The following is a 17,712-nucleotide window of genomic DNA, read 5'->3' as shown; positions in this document are numbered from 1 at the left end:
TGTTTTAAAAAAATGGGGGAAGAAAGGGGGGGAGATTATATATGTGATGTGTTTTAGTAAAAATTGGAGGGAAAAAGGGGGGGGAGAGAGAGAGACTCTTTGTCTCCTCTTTCACCCTCCTCCCCATCTCAAAGCTTCCATGGCCGTTGTAGATCTTGAGTATCGCTGCTTCATTGGAGGTCTCACATGGACCACCGATGATCGCAGGATACTTCGGCGAAGTTGTCAACTCCAAGGTTATCAATGACCATGAAACGAGACGATCACGAGGCTTTGGCTTTGTGACATTCTCTTATGAGCAAGCAATGACAAGTGTGATTGAGTCGACGAATGGAAAAGAGCTCGATGGAAGGAACATTACTATGGACTAAGCTCAGGCAAGATCGGGTGGGGGTGATGGAGGCTATTGTGCCTCCAATGGAGGTGGTGGTTCAGAATATTATAGGGAGAGATCAGATGGAGGAAATGGTGGAAAGTGGTTGTGGTTGTGCCGGTGGCTATAATGATACCAATGGTGGTGGAAATGGTGGCTATGGTGGTAGCAATCGCAATGGTGGTTATAGTGGGGTAATAAAAGGTATTCAAGTGGTGGCTCGGATTCACAGAATTGGAGAAAGTAAAAAAAATGAAAACTTTACAAACTTCTGTTTATAAATTGAGAGAGAGATAGCCATGAACATGATCGACCTCCTCTTCGAAGTAGTCCTCTAGCGAGCGAGGATGTGCAAGACGAGCTACAAGAAGGTGCGAGACTTTTTTGTTTTTTATGTTGATTTCTCCATTGTTCTCTATATAATCCTAAAATGCTTAGGATTGCTAATTTTGTAAACAAAACATTAATTTTAAGAATTATCTGGTTTTCTTTTCTTCATATGTAATTTCTGAATTGATTTTTATAATCTTGCATCTTGAAATTGTACTATAACAACTCTTGCTTTTGCTGAAATTTTATTGTTCTTTTTATTGTTTCTTTTTATTTAACTTTGATTTCTGTATAACCCTATATATATTATCACGTTAATTATGTATTAAAAACTTTTGTCTATGAATTTACTTTGCAAGGATACCCAAAAAGCAAATCATTTGGAGGGTCTTATGGAAATATTGTCACTTGATCTATGATAAATCAAGTATTTGTGGTGAAGAGGGGAGAAGGAGGAGGATGTAGGAAATAATGATGTCGAAAACATGAGGGAAGGTGACATTGCAAACATGAAGGTTCTTAGTTTAGTACCATATCAATTTAAAACTATGTTTGTATGAGTATGTGTATGCATGTATGCATGTGTGCATGCGTATTTGCATATGCATGTGCATGGTTGTGTTTGTATGCATGTATGAATGCATGCACACATGCATTTACAACATTCTCTTGCATACTTTTTTTGCCATGTTACTTTGTGTATTTGCTATTGTCATTTCACATGAAAGATGAGCTCTTTCGGTCTTGAGAAACCTCATGTAGCTTCAAGAAGCATTTGACAATAGAGGCGAGACATTCTAGTGAGAATCGAACAAGAGTTTGTTGTGATTTGTGCAAGATTTCATGCGAATGCAAGCTCGAATCCACATCTACCATGCTCTAAAAAAGAAAGAAGGCGGACCAATACAACTTCTAAAGAGCTTATGCCATACCATTTGAATCTCGATTGACCAACACATAGGTGCAAATAAAAAACACTTAATTTATTTTGCGATATCTTTGTTGGAAAGGTTGTAGATCTTGTTGATATGTGCTATATTAATGATACTCTTAATCTGCTAAACCAAACATGAAGTTCCATTCTCTTGTTTCGTTTCCAAATTTCTTTGTTATTCAAGGTAGCACGATAGCATAGGAACAATGGAAGAGATTGAAGCATGTGTATATTTGGGCAAGAAATGACATATATGACTGTCCCGACCTTGAATAGCTCTTGCAATGTTGGAGTTTCTTTTGAAACTATATGGAAGTAGGCTTTGTTAATTCAAGCTTCCGGAATTGATGGCTTGGAGAAAAGGGAGGTCATCGAGGCAAATATAGTAACACGAAAACCAGGAGGCATGCATCCATACACGATTATAAATATATATACATACATAGTTATGGGTTGCATATTATATTATGGAACACATAAGTTGATGTTATTGTGCATGGGATCACTTAGGAGGTGAAGGTATAATGATTGATGCTTCTTGATTATTACGCTACATCTTTTGTTTGTTGCAGATTATATTATGGACCAAAAGAGTTGAACTTATTGTGCATGGGATCAAGATTGTAGCATTACTTAAGAGGAGAAGGTATAAAGATTCATGCTTCTTGATTATTACTCTACATCTTTTGTTTGCAACTATCATTTTGATCATGTTATTTCATTCGCACAATATATTAACCTTTGGTTTCTTATTGCTACTGTATAGGTTTTCAACTTATTGAATGATGGTGCTCGACAAAGAAGTAAAATAACGTGTTTTTTGTGTGTAGGTTTGCAAATGTCAAATTTGATAAGGACTATGATAAAGGGAATGTACATGAAGCTTGTTCATATAAATTACATTGATGATAACCCCACTACTTTTCTTGCAAATTTCAAATTAAATGTTCTTGATGTAAAGCTTTGTGGGTTCCAGAGCCTAATTACTTTGTTTTTGCTGCAGAGAGATTAATGGCTATGGCTGTGAAAGAGAATATGTTTTATAGATTAAAAGTATTGTGTGTGAGTGATTGCATTGTAACAAGTTAGGGACTCAAATGCTCAATTTTTCTTAGCGAAAAACTCAGTGTGTTTGTTCTAGCATTGCAACATTTTTATCCAATGAAGTTCTTGCTCAAGTTGAATGTTGTGAATAATTCTTGAACATCTCATAGCATAGTATTCTTGTTATATATATGCCCTTTTAGATATATTGTTTTTCACTTCCATGAAGCCACAACATATGCATTGTTACATAGGCATGTTAGAGAAAATGGCATGGAATGAAGACACCTTTCATGCTTATTGATTAGATGGTGATCCTTCTTCGAAGATGGTTTGAAGACACATATGCTCCACATCAACATACATGCAAACAAACAAACATACATCGATACATACAAACACATTTTTTAAAAAAGAAATAAAGAGAAGAAAAAAATTTATTAAAAAAAGTAAAAACAAAATTTACTCTTTTCAAAAGGTGTTGCACAATGATGGTATATGTGCAGCATAGTTCCTAATATTCGCGTACGTCCAATTTACTGGACGTACGCGAACGTTTGCAAACGTACGCGTATGATACGCGATATTCGTTTGGCTTTTTTTTTTTTTGATTGTTTTTTGGTTTTTTTTATTTTATATTCATAATATTTTGTGAATAGAAGTGACATCTGACACACATACACACACTCTCTCTCTCTCACACGAGAACTGACAGATTTTCTCTCTCTACAAAATCTAGATATCTAATATACATATTACATACTCCCTCACACAGACAAAACCCATAGCTCCTCTCTCTCTCTCTCTCTAGAGTCTAGATATACACTCAATCACTGTCTCCTCACACATGCAAAACAGGGCTTCTCTCTCTAGACCACACACGCTCTCTCTCTCTCTCTCTCTCTCTCTCACACACACACACACACACACACACTATGTACACCATATACACCATATGTATATATAATATATCTATGTACCGTGTATGGATTTCAATCATACTTGGAGCCTTTTCACGTATGAGTATGATACGAATATTGGCGTTTGAGTATGACACGAATGGGATGTATGGCTAGAACTATGATGTGCAGTGCCAATAGCAGTGTGTTTTGGCATCACTACTAGCTTATTTTGTGGTAGTGACATGTATAATACACATTCACGCATGCAGATATATAGAACACACGCACACATACATACACAAACATACGTACATATACACACACATATATCAGTACACTTACATGCACACATAGACACATATAACACATAGATACATACACACATGCCGTATACATAAAATATATACAACACATGCAATACAATACAATACAATACATGCATATATAAACATGGAATACAATACACTACATATGTACATTCACATGCAATACAATACATACATGTGAACATACATACACATAACGCATACATAAAATATATACAACACATGCAATACAATACAATATATACATAAACACATATATTGAACATATATCTGTTTTCTATGTAAGCGCATTTAAAATGAGTTGTTGTCAAAATATATATTTGCACTAAGCGGTATTTTTATTAACTGTTTTTTTACAGAAGGGTCTCTAAAATAATAATAAACATACGTATAAGGGGTTTATAAAAGATGTCGTGAACGTACGTGTTACAACCTCTTTATATATAGTGGAGCCCCCGGGAGTTGTCAGCAGTGCAACTTTCGTCATTGATGTCTGTATACGTCAACTCCATCGTCCTTAATTCTCCATACCACACCTACGGGTTACATCACCTCACCATGTCACCCAAGCCGACTCCTAAACATCCCACGCATTGATACAAAAGCATATGCATGCACAAAGCATGCACATAGATAGGTACATTAAAAAACGCACATTCCTACTCTCAAATGCATATACATTCTAACACTTGGACGTTTCATTTGCACATATACATTTATACATATATATAAACATTTACAAATATATTCTTAAGTTCAAACACATATGCATTCACATGCATGCTCATGAGCAAATATTTACACCTTTATGTCTTCTTATTTAGATCGGCATACACAATTATGTATATTTATTTATCAGACTAACACTCCCACTTGTGGACACGAGCTTATTAAAGAAGTAAAGAATTTCTGAGCACATGACTTCACGAGACAACTTGAGTCCACTCCATCCTCTCTGGTTCAAGTCCCCAATGGTCTTGCTCTCACTTCACATACATGCACGTATCTTTGTGTCAATAGGTTGGCTCAACTATCGAGGAGGTCAACCAAAACTTGGTCAAGGTATAAATTGTCCTTGTGGTTGCAAAGTAGATTAGACACATTGATTAGTAATTTAGAGGTAGTTTGATGGAGTACATAATTATTTGTGACTTGATATGTTGGCAATGTAATCACTTAGGAAACATGTATTATTGTATATTTTGTTTACTATTAAACACTTCATATTCTTTTAATTAACCATTGAAAATATGCGCAAGAAAGGGCATAAGGAGTTAATCGAGATTATACTGAATATTATGTAATAATAACCCTCCAAAGAGTCATCCTCTCAAATGAGATGTTTTACAAGGCTTTTCATGAGTGTGGTGATGGAGATAGATTATGTGCCTATCTCTCTTACTATTTCGATATTCTCCCTTAACTCCTATTTGGTTTTTTAATGCGCTCATGTCAAATTTCTTCATATTGTCAGAACTAAGAGAAAAGATAGAGTGGTGGAAGAAAGATGTAAAGAGATCACGAGAAGAGAGGAATGAAGTGATAAGAGAAGAATGAATGTATTAGTACGATAGAATGAAGATGGATACAAGAAAGGTGACGAAAGCTTAACACTGGTGTTGATTCGAATTGGTTTGAGAAGAATTGTATGTCCATATTTATAGGTTCCTATAGAATAGCCTAGTGATTTCTAGAATGTTATAGAATGTTTTGTTGAGGATCAAGCACATTGGGATTTGAACCTTGTATCTTTACTTTATATATTATAGAACTTATAATAATGATATGTATCATTTATTATTATACGATAAACATACTAGCATGTAATGCATAGAATGTCATGCATACATGAAGCTATGTGGCGAACATGCTCGCATGCTTGATCTTATATAAAGGGGCTTACCCCCACTGTTCAATAAGACTTATTTTTAGAAGATATCTAATATCTAGATCTCAACATGGTATCAGAGCCATAATCAATCGTTTCTCTTTGCCAAAGAATCTCCCATCATTTCTCTATTACTTCTCCACAAACTCAACCATCAATATCAACATCTCAACACCATAACCAACTTTTGTACAACCTTTTCTTCCTCATCTCAACTATCAATATCAACATCTCAACAATAAGTGATTTCTTCTTCGATTATCGCAACGACATATCGAAAGGCCGTCAAGCATCAAGCTATCATGAACACGCAAGCTCTTCAACAACAACGGTTTTTTGGTAAACACTTTTAATTAAGATCCTTATGTACTTGCATTCAATATGTTTGTTCAAGTAGCGAAACTTGAAAATTTGACTAAAGATAATTATGCATCATGGAAGTATAAAGTCATGTTGTTTTTAAAAGCAGAAGAATTGTGGCATATAGTTGTTAATGATAAACCTAGTCCTATAATAAAAGAAGAAGATAGAAAGGGAAAGGAAAAAGAATCGGGTGTTATTGAGGATGCAAAGGATTGGAATAAAAAGGATGCACAAGCCATGGTAATACTTTCTATAAAGAATCTAACTCTAGTAGAGTTTAGTATTCAGAAGTGTAGTGTGTGTGTGTGAGAGAGAGAGAGTGAATGTATAAGCAAGAGAAGGAATTACAGAGAATAACCAGAAAAATAAGAAAACACACAGTAGGGGGATGATAGCTTATGCACTTAAGAGAGCTATATTAATTATCTAAAGATCATCAACTAAACTAAATGGCCAAAGGGGGTTTTATATACAAGTCCTCAAGGGACTGCCCTATTAAATGTGTTGGTGGAATCTAACCAAGATATCCACTTGAGTACGATTTTGTCATAATAATATCTAATATTCTTTGACCACACTAACACTCGACAACTACACGGATTACAATAAAGTGTGCTCACACACTTTTTCACACATCGTCCTTTTCTTCATAAGCACATGTTCACACAAGTTGAGCTTCATTCTCAACACGCCCCCTCAAGGTCAATTGTGTGTCCTCTTAAGCTTGAGTGTCTTGGTGTAGTGGAAGACCCAACTGCAGTTGGTCGGACTACTAGACCGTGGTTTTCCCATTGTTCCTATGTACTCGATCTTGATCTAGCAATGTTGATCTTGCCAATCCAAAATTTCAAGGTTCAAAAATTCCGGGCTTTGGAAAGTCTTCCTCTAACTTGTCAGGTCAAGTCGATTAGATGTGCCAGCCTTACTTTGCCGATGCCAGTCTCACTCTTCCTCTTGTATCGTGCTGATTCTCCATGTTTTCCTTCGTCTTTGTACTTTTACTCTCCCCCAAGCTCAACATATCGAGTGGTCTAAGGCCTCGATCCACTGAGAATTGTCGTAGCTTGTTGAGACCTAGTGCCTTAGTGAAAATATCAGCCACTTGCATGTTGGTGCCAACGTATTGGAGGTTAATGTCACCGGCCAATATGCGCTCACAGATGTAATGATAGTGCACCTCGATGTGCTTAGTCCGAGCGTGAGACACCGGATTCTTTGCAAGCTGGATGCTGTTGAGATTTTCACAGTGGATTAGTATTGGCTTGTTCACCAATTCGTTGAAGTCTTTTAGCAGTCTTTTAAGCCATACAGCTTCGCAAGCAGCTACAGTTGTGGCCCTATACTCTGCCTTAGTGCTCGATAGAGCAACTGCTGGTTGTTTCTTGCTGCTCCAAGAGACTGCTCCACTACCGAGGGAAAACATAAATCCCGAAGTGGATCGCCTATCAAATGCATTGCTTGCCCAATCAGCATCCGTGAGGCCTTCGAGTCGAAGTGGTGCTCCATGCTTATAGAAGATACCATAATTAAGTGTTCCACTAATATAACGTAACACTCACTTAGCACAATCCATGTGAGTGTCGCGGGGGGTTGCCATGAACTAGCTATGAACCCCGACCGGATAGCTGAGGTCTGGTCGAGTGATAGTTAGGTAGATAAGTCTCCCAATTATTTGGTGTTACTGTTTTGGCTCGCAGAATTTTCCAAAATCTGCAGTTAGCTTCATATTTCGATCAAGGGGTGTCGAGATGGACTTACACTCAGTCATTCTGAACTTGTAGAGCAAGTTCAACACATAGTGTTGTTGTGAGAGTAGGAACCCGTCTAGAGTTTGAATGACCTCGATGCCGAGAAAATAATGTAAGTCATTCAGATCCTTCATCTCGAACTTTTGTAAAAGCAACTTTTTAATCTTTTGTATCTTGGTGAGGCTTTCTCCACCGATGACAAGGTCATCGACATACAAGATTAAGAAGATGGGGCTTTTGAGATTGTTCTGAACATACAATGAGTTATCAGATTTTGACATCCGGAAGCCAATGTCGTGAAGATATGATGTGATCTTTGAATGCCATGCTCTTGGGGCTTGCTTCAGTCCATAGAGCGGCTTCTTCAATCGGCAAACTGCATGTGGATGTTTGTTTGATTCGAAGCCAGGTGGTTGCATCATGTAAACTTCCTCCTCGAGCTCACCTTGGAGGAATGCGTTCTTCACATTCATTTGATGCAAGTGCCATCCTTTCGATGTTGCGAGAGCAATTACTGTCCTCACAGTGGTCATTTTTGCCACCAGGGCAAATGTCTCCTCATAGTCTATGCCATGGGTTTGAGCATACCCTTTGACGACTAGCCGAGCCTTGAATCGATTGATTGTGCCATCCGTATTATGCTTTATCTTGAACACCCACTGGCAACCAATTGGATTTTTCTTGATTTCAGAGGATGGGACTAAATCCCAAGTATCGTTGTCAAACAACACGCGCATCTCCTCCCTCATTGCCTCGATCCACCGGGGATCTTGGGCAACTTCTTTGTAAGTCTCGGGTTCTTGGTCTGTTGCGACCTTCATCATGAATGCATAGTGGTGGGCCATGTACTCATTGTACCCGAACCTAACTATCGGGCTCTTTTGTCGGTTCGATTGACGGAGTTTTCCTTTGGTCATTTCCGGGGCCTTCTTCATTTCATACTTGTTGTGAACTGATCGGGGTGAATGATCTAAGTCTTCACTAGATGTCATGTCCTTGGCCTCTTGCTCAAGCATCTTGCCCTTTTCTTTCTTTCTACGGGTGTAGCACAAAGGTGATAGCACATTAGAGGTTTCTTCATGCTGTGCAAGACTCTGATTGCTAGATGACACCTCAGGTCCAGTCAGCTGGAGTGTGGGCAGACTCTCTACTGGTTCCCCACCCATAATGGTCGTTAGCATCTCTTCTTCTTCACTCTGAGAATCTACTCCAAATCTGCTTGTTTCAAGCACAATGGGGGTCACTGATGTTGGGCCATACCATGATGTCACCTCATCAAATACCACATCTCGGCTTACTCGTGACTGTCGAGTGATGGGGTTAAAACACTTGTAACCCTTTTGCTCAAGTGAGTAACCAACGAGGATCATCTTCTTTGATTTTGGGTCAAGCTTTCTCTGCTTCTCATCGGGGACATGCACAAATGCAATGCTGCCAAAAACCTTCAAGTGCGAAAGGTTTGGCTTTGTCCCAAAATACTTCTCGTGAGGGGTGATGTCATGGACACCCTCTGTTGTGCACTTATTGATGAGATACACAACCGTAACTGTTGCCTCTGCCCAATAGATCTTGGGCATGTTCTTCTCATGCAACATGGCACGGGCCATCTCAAGAATTGTACGATTCTTCCGCTCAGCAACACCGTTTTGCTGTGGTGTGTATGGGCAAGAGAATTCCCAGCGAATCCCCTTCTCTTATAGAAAGGCCTTGAACTCGGTTGAGAAGTATTCTTGGCCACCATCAGACCGTAAGCATCGAATCTTGCGATTCGTCTCATTTTCCATGCAATTCTTTAACTTGAGAAAGTGGAAGAAGACCTCACTTTTCGACTTCATCGAGCATATCCAGGTATGTCATGAATAGTTGTCAATGAAGGTAACGAAGTACCTACACCCACCGATTGTCGTTGTCTGAGCTAGGCCCCATACATCTGAGTTGATGACGTCCAACAATCCTTTACTCACATTTCTTTCGCTTAGGAATGGATGCCTATGTTGCTTGCCTAGTTGGCACACCTCACATACATTATCAGGATGTTTCGAAGTAAATTGTGGCAATCCGTGCACAACCCCTTTTGTTTGCATTGATCGGAGTTTACCGAGGTTTACATGGCCAACCCTTTTGTGCCACAACTCAATATCAGACTCCGCCTTGAGTCCCTTTGCATACATTGCTGTGTTCACCTCCGTCGCATCAAGAATAAACATGCAACCTTCTCTTCTTGCATGAGCGATAAGTTGGCCTTTATCTTCGATGAAGCAACCTTCCTGGTTCAATGGCACTTGCATTCCTTGTTCGACAATTTGGCCAACCGAGACCAAATTATTTGTGATTGTCGGGACATGCAATACATCCTTCATGTAACCCTTGTTGTCATGATTGTTAAGGGCCACATCTCCAATGTGCTCAATCATGTGTGTGGAGTCATCATCGGTCTCCACCACGCTAGGTCTCTCGAGTTCCCTCAAATTCATGAACCATTATTGATGACTTGTCATGTGATTTGAGGCACCTGAGTCCACGAACCATACATCATCAGGTTGGGAAACACTTATTATCATGCTATTCGCCCGGTGTCGGATAATAAACATCGGCACTTTGTTTTCTAGGTCAGCCATCACAACATAGTTTGTTTGCTGCCGAGGTGAGGCAACTGAGTCATTCTTCTTCTTCCGACACTCGGCTTCAAAGTGGCCAGGCTTTCCACAATACCAACACTCGGTTTGCTGGTTTTGCCTGGTTTATGCAAGCTGGTGGAAGCTACCCTTTCTACCGGAATTCCCTCGACTGTTTCGACCTTCTTGCTGCCTGGAATTAAACTGTTGTGGACCTCGTCCACCTCTTCCTCGGCCATTCCTCCCCCGATTTCCACGACCACGACTGTGACCTCGACTAAGATCATCATGTGTATATAGCATCTGCCCATCAGATGCTGTGCTTTTCGACCGTGTATGGTTCTCCTCAACCATTAGCATGGATTGCAAGTAGAAAAAGCTTGGGGGGTTCTCCCTTGTTATTATGGCAGTTCGAAATGAGGCATATTTTTGTGTAAGGCCGCCAAGACAGATATGCACCATCTCGTCATCATCAACTACAACATTGATGGAGCCAAGTGAATCGCATAAGTCTTTCATCCGGAGGGTATAGTCCGTCACAGACATATCCCCCTGCCAAATATTGTTCAACTCTTGCCGAAGTTGAAGCTTTCTCGTTGTGGTTGAAGCTGCGAAAATCTTCTTCAAGTTTTTCCATGCTTCTGTTGGGGCTTTCGCATCTTGAATATAGCTTAATATGTGATCTTGCACACATGTTGCCAAACAATACATTACCCTACTAGCGCCTTGCTGCCATGTGGGGTAGTTGGGACTTGTAATATTGGGGGTTGTTTCCTGAGCTCCCTCGATATAACTCCAATACCCTTGCCCAACTAAGTACTACTGCATCTTATATTCCGAAGATGTGTAGTTGTGCCTGTCCAACTTCTCTTTTGGAAGTGCGCTACCCATTTGCGCATTCATTTTTCTGATTTAGCTTGACTTGTATGATCTTGTTAAGGTGAGCCTCTTGCTGTGCAAAACTGCAGCGACGATAGCAGGTTTTAAAACAACGTCTCTAGCTGCTCACACAGTTTCAATGGTAGAGCTCAGTGAAGGATCTCTAACCCTCACGCTCTGATACCATATGAAGAATCTAACTCTAGTAGAGTTTAGTATTCAGAAGCGTAGTGAGAGAGAGAGTGAATGTATAAGCAAGAGAAGGAATTACAGAGAATAACCAGAAAAATAAGAAAACACACAATAGGGGAATGATAGCTTATGCACTTAAGAGAGCTATATTAATTATCTAAAGATCATCAACTAAACTAAATGGCCAAAGGGGGTTTTATATACAAGTCCTCAAGGGACTGCCCTATTAAATGTGTTGGTGGAATCTAACCAAGATATCCACTTGAGTACGATTTTGTCATAAGAATATCTAATATTCTTTGACCACACTAACACTCGACAACTACACGGATTACAATAAAGTGTGCTCACACACTTTTTCACACATCGTCCTTTTCTTCATAAGCACATGTTCACACAAGTTGAGCTTCATTCTCAACACTTTCAAACACTCTTTCATCATCTTTGATTCCACATATAAAGCATTGTAATACTACTAAGGAAATGTGGAAAACATAAGAAAAGATTTTTTCGAATGTATCTTTGGCTAGAAAAATGCAACTAAAAGAGCAATTACAAAATGTTAAAATGGATAGAAACATGACAATCATGGATTATGTTGGAAAAATTAGGAAAATTGTGCATGATTTGGCATTGATAGATTGTATTGTGGATGATGATGATATTGTGTGTGTATGTTTGAAAGGATTGCCATCAAACTTTAATATATTTAAAACATCCATTTATGTTGCTAGAATACCATCATTTGATGAGTTGTTTCCGAAGCTGCTACAAGAAGAACAAATTACGAGTTCATCAAAGAGTGGTAAGGATTGGAGTGAAAAACCATCTTTCTATGCTAATAAAGGAAAATCTTTAAGAGGAAGAGGAGGAAGGTGGCAATGAGGAAGAAATCAAGCTCGTGGAATATGGCAAAATGAATAAATTTACAATGAAAATAAATAAGAAGGTGAGAACTACAATAACAATAATAATAGAGGGAGAGGGAGAATGCAAAGAGGACGAAAATTTCAGAATAATCAAGGTAATTTTCATGGTTATTCAGCCTCAAGTATTAAGTGTTTTTATTGTAATAAGATTGGGCATCATGTGCAAGACTGTTGGATTCGACAAAGTGATATAAATAATGGAAAATATAGTGAAAGTAATTATGTATCTAGTAGTATTACTCAAGTAGATGAACATGATGAGAATACATGTGATAAAAATGCACTTGCAGTTACAATTGGTAAGAATGCAAATAATGCTTGGTATCTTGATTTTGGTTGTTCAAATCACATGACTGGAGATTGTGGTTTGTTTGACGCAACAAAGGGTTTGTCCACTCCAATTGAAATTTGTATGGGTGATGATACATGTTATGATGTAAAAAGTTGTGGAGATGTTCAATTGCATTTGTCGAATGACATGTCCAAAAAGCTAAAAGATGTGTGGTACGCACCTAGTGTTAAAAAGAATTTAATTTCTATTGGTCAACTAGTTGAGAAAGATATGGATGTATTGTTTAATAAGTATGGATGTACAATAACAAGTTTAAACACGGGAGAAGTGCTTGTAACCGGAAGAAAAGTAGGACAAATGTTCATATTGAATGACACAGAAAAGAAATGCATGATTGCAAATGAAAAAAAATGAGTTTGAGTTGTGGCATAAAAGATTGGGACATGTGAGTGCAAAAAGATTGTTAAATATGAGTAATAATGATTTGGTTCATGGATTGCCAAAGTTTAATAGAGATTTTCTTCTACCATTTTGTGAGCCGTGTTGTAAAGCAAAGTTCACAAGGACGGAAATGCCGATGAGGAATCCAACTTTCAAGCACCCATTAGAGTTGGTTCATACGGATGTTTGGGGTCCTTCACAAGTAGCAAGCATTGGAGGATCAAGGTATTTTGTAACATTCATTGATGATTATTCTAGAATGGTGTGGATATACTTTGTAAAAAAGAAAAGTGACATTTTTACAAAGTTCATTGAATTCAAGCAAATGGTTAAAAATCAATGTAATAGAAAAATAAAAATGCTTCGAAGTGATGGAGGAACTGAGTATATGTCAAATGAATTTGATAAGTTCTTAATAGAAAATGGTATTATAAGGCAAGTCATACCTAGATACACTCCTCAACTGAATGGAGTTGCAGAAAGGAAAAATAGACATATACTAGAGACAACTAGAGCTATGCTATTTGAAGTAAATTTGTCAAAAAGGTTTTGGGCTAATGCTTGTCACTATGCAGTGACTTTGACAAATAGAATGCCAACAACCATAATTGGTAATAATACTCCTTATGAATTGTTTTATAATAAAAAAGCCTCGAGTTGATACATTAAAAGTTTTTGGATGTATTTGCTATGTATATGTTCCTAGTCAAGTAAGGAAGAAGCTTGATGAAAAGGCTATAAAGTGTATTTTCCTAGGTACTGATGTCATAAAAAATGGATATAGATGTTTTGATATAGATGATGAGAAGTTTTACATCTCAAAGAGTGTAAAATGTGATGAAATGCAAAATAGGAAAACATTAGAATGTGATGTGCAAATGCCTTTGTCAAGTAAGCTAAGTAGCATGGATCATGAAAATGATGTTGATACCGAGAATGAGAAAATAGATGATTACGTTGAAGAAGTTGACATAAATTGTGGGACAACTTCACAATTAAGAAGATCTAGTAGAATAAGAAAACTTGTTTAGAGGTTAATATATGATAGTTGCATTGCACAACATTATCTCTTTATGGCAAAAGTTAATGATTTTATTGAGCCTAATTGTTTTGAAGATGCATATAAGAATAAAGAATGGAAGTGTGCTATGCAAGAAGAAATTGATGCATTATACAAGAATGATACACGGGAGCTAGTGCCTAGACCGAATGATAAAAAGGTAATTGGTTGTAAGTGGATATATAAGTCTAAGTTCAATTCTGATGGTACTTTGAATAGATGTAAAGCAAGATTAGTGGCTAAAGGTTATTCTCAAACATATGGTCTAGATTATGAAGAAACATTTTCACCAATAGCTAAAATGACCTCTATTAGGGTTGTTATCTCTTTAGCAGCATCTCTAAAATGGAATTTATATCAGATGGATGTAAAAAATGTTTTTTTGAATGGTATTTTGAAGGAAGAAGTGCTCATGGAACAACCACATGGTTTTAAGGATAATGTTATCCCTGATTATGTGTGCAAATTGAAGAGGGGCTTATACGGACTAAAACAATCACCAAGAATATGGTTTGAAAGGTTGGGAAACTACTTGAAAAGTATGAATTTCAAGCAAAGTTGTGCAAACGCATCAATTTTTATGAATGATGGTACAAATGGTAAAATCATTATTGTTTTATACGTAGATGATCTAATTATAACAGGTGATAATGATGAACTTGTACAAAAAATAAAACATAATATGTCAAATGAGTTTGAGATGAAGGATTTAGGAGAGCTTAAATACTTCTTGGGCATTGAAGTGATTAAATGTATTAATGGTTGGATGCTTTCTCAGAAAAAGTATATGGTTGATATGCTAAAAGAATTTAGTATGTATGATTGTAAGCCAATGCAAACACCAATGCAAGAAAGAATGACGTTAGATGCTACTAAAAATGATGCTCTTACAAATGTCAAGATGTATCAACAGATAGTTGGAAAGCTTATCTACTTGACAATAACAAGACCAGATATTGCATTTTCAGTTGGTATTGTCAGTAGATATATGCAAGAGCCTATGAAATCGCACATGGTGATAGTAAAAAGAATTCTAAGATACATAAAAGGAACATTAGAATATGGTCTTTTGTATTCTAATGATAAGGTGTCTCCTAGTTTCTTTTGTGACACAGATTGGGCTGGAGATAAAGAGACAAGAAGAAGTACGATTGGATAAGGTTGTTCACTTGGTAGTGGAGTTGTGTCATGGTTGTCAAAGAAACAACCAACTGTTGCATTGAGCACTGCAGAAGCAAAGTATAGAGTTACAACCCAAGCTACATGTGAAGCTACATGGTTAGAGATGTTATTAAAGGATCTTGGAGTCAAAATACAAAGACAATTAGTTATCTATTGTAATAACATAAGTGTAATCTTGTTAGCAAAGAATCCTATTTTTCATGCTCGTACAAAACATATTGAGGTTCATTATCATTTCGTTCGTGAAAAGATAGTCGAAGGCCTCATTGATTTGAGACATATCAAAACAGAGGATCAAGTTGCTAATATCTTCACCAAGCCATTACCAAAAGAGAAGTTTTTCAAGTTTAGAAGAAAACTTGGTCTTTATGATCTTAATGTGCTTGAGAGGGAGTGTTGAGGATCAAGCACATTGGGATTTGAACCTTGTATCTTTCCTTTATATATTATAGAACTTATAATAATGATATGTATCATTTATTATTATACGATAAACATGCTCGCATGCTTCATCTTATATAAAGGGGGCTTACCCCCACCGTTCAATAAGACTTATTTTTAGAAGATATCTCATATCTAGATCTCAACAATAGGTTCCTATAGAATAGCCTAGTGATTTCTAGAATATTCTAGAATGTTCTAGACCTAGAATATTCTAAGATGTTCTAGAATGTTCCAGAACATTTACAATAATTGATCTATTACAAGAAGTAGCTTTTATTATTTTATATAATCATATGCTATTCTAATGATTAGGTTCTTGACTATGTATTACAAGGTTTTGGGTTCAAGCCCAAGTGAATCCATGATGCTTATGTATTCATGACACTATCTTCCCTTCGAGAACGACGAGTGGAAGTCGTTGTTAACAATGTAGGGCCCAGTTTGTTTGGATAACGATGATGGAAGTATTAGACAAGAGCTTGAGCATTAGAAACATTATTGATGGGTTCCCAAGTGCGATCACTTGGAGGATAGCCAACCCAATCAACCAGATAATAGAGCTTATTTCGTACAATAATATAGCCTACCTCATATTCAAGGCCGTCAACAAGTTGGACAGAGGGCGGAGGTGGCATGACACGATTAGGAATAGAAGAGGTGCGACAAGGTTCCAAAAGAGAGCTATGAAAGACTAGGTGAAGCCGCATGTGTGCTGGAAGATTAAGACGAAAGGTGGCATCGTTAATACACGCAGTGATGAGAAAAGGACCTAAGCGCAAATAATTGAGCTTCTCACATGGTCGGGTAGTCTTGATGTGACGACAAAGCAACCATAGTTGGTCACCTACCTTAAAAGGAGATGTAAGACAATAACGATCGATATGTGACGAAGATCCTAGAGAGGTTCAACATGTCAGATGCAAAGCTGGTCGGCTCCGTGTTGCCGACAAACTGCAGACTAAATGCGAAGCAATGTCCGAAGGGACAGAGGGAGAAGGCTGAGATGAAGAAGGTACCATATGCCTCAGCCGTCGGCAGCCTAATGTATGCTATGGTCTGTACGAGACCAGACATAGCTTTTGTTGTAGGAGCAGTAAGCCGACATATGAGTAATCCAGGCATAGAGCACTAGGCAGCAGTGAAGTGGATACTCAGGTACCTAAAAGGCACCTTGGAGGTGTGCCTAAGGTATGGTGTTGGAAAACCTATGCTGGAAGGTTGTACCGATTCGGACATGTCAGGAGTCGTCGACTCGAGCCGATCCACGTCAGGGTACGTGATGACCTATGCAGGGGGAGCAGTGTTATGGCAATCACGACTGCAGAAGTTTGTAACCTTGTCAACTATAGAGGCAGAGTATATGGCAGCTGTAGAAGCCAAAAAAGAGTTGATCTTGATGAGAAATTTTGTCACCGAACTAGGCATGGAGCAAATGGAGGTCTTGCTTCATTGTGACAGTCAAAGCGCCATACACCTAGCCAAGAACGCGACATACCACTCCCGGACCAAGCACATACAGAGAAGGTATCACTGGTTGTGGGAGAGAGTCGAAGAAGGAGAGTTTTTCCTTGTGAAGATCCATACCGACAACAATGGATCCGACATGCTGACGAAGAACCTACCTTTGGACAGACTCAGAGTCTGTCGTCAAAATACAGGACTGACAGATTTCCTCCCACAGGAGTGAAGGGGGAGTTTGTTGGGAATATGTCCCTCTAGTGGGAGGAAGAACTGACTGATCAGAAAGCCGATAGTCGATGACAAGGAAGA

At 38.1% G+C, this 17,712-nt stretch overlaps 1 pseudogene across 1 annotated transcript; it reads left to right on the top strand.

Annotated features, from left to right (window-relative positions):
* Window positions 1-124: 124 nt before the first annotated feature.
* LOC147860872 (glycine-rich RNA-binding protein GRP1A pseudogene) lies at window positions 125-2,552 on the top strand (annotated as a pseudogene). The gene is made up of 4 exons (XR_015530126.1): window positions 125-744; window positions 1,542-1,664; window positions 2,210-2,283; window positions 2,404-2,552. The product of XR_015530126.1 is annotated as a glycine-rich RNA-binding protein GRP1A pseudogene (transcript).
* The last annotated feature ends 15,160 nt before the right edge of the window (window positions 2,553-17,712 follow it).

Source organism: Azolla caroliniana, unplaced genomic scaffold (genome assembly GCF_043228905.1).
Source record: "Azolla caroliniana isolate FFs.n. ecotype wild unplaced genomic scaffold, voAzoCaro1.0.p SCAF_8, whole genome shotgun sequence".
NCBI lineage: Eukaryota > Viridiplantae > Streptophyta > Polypodiopsida > Salviniales > Salviniaceae > Azolla > Azolla caroliniana.
This window is presented reverse-complemented; position numbering and strand designations above follow the sequence as displayed.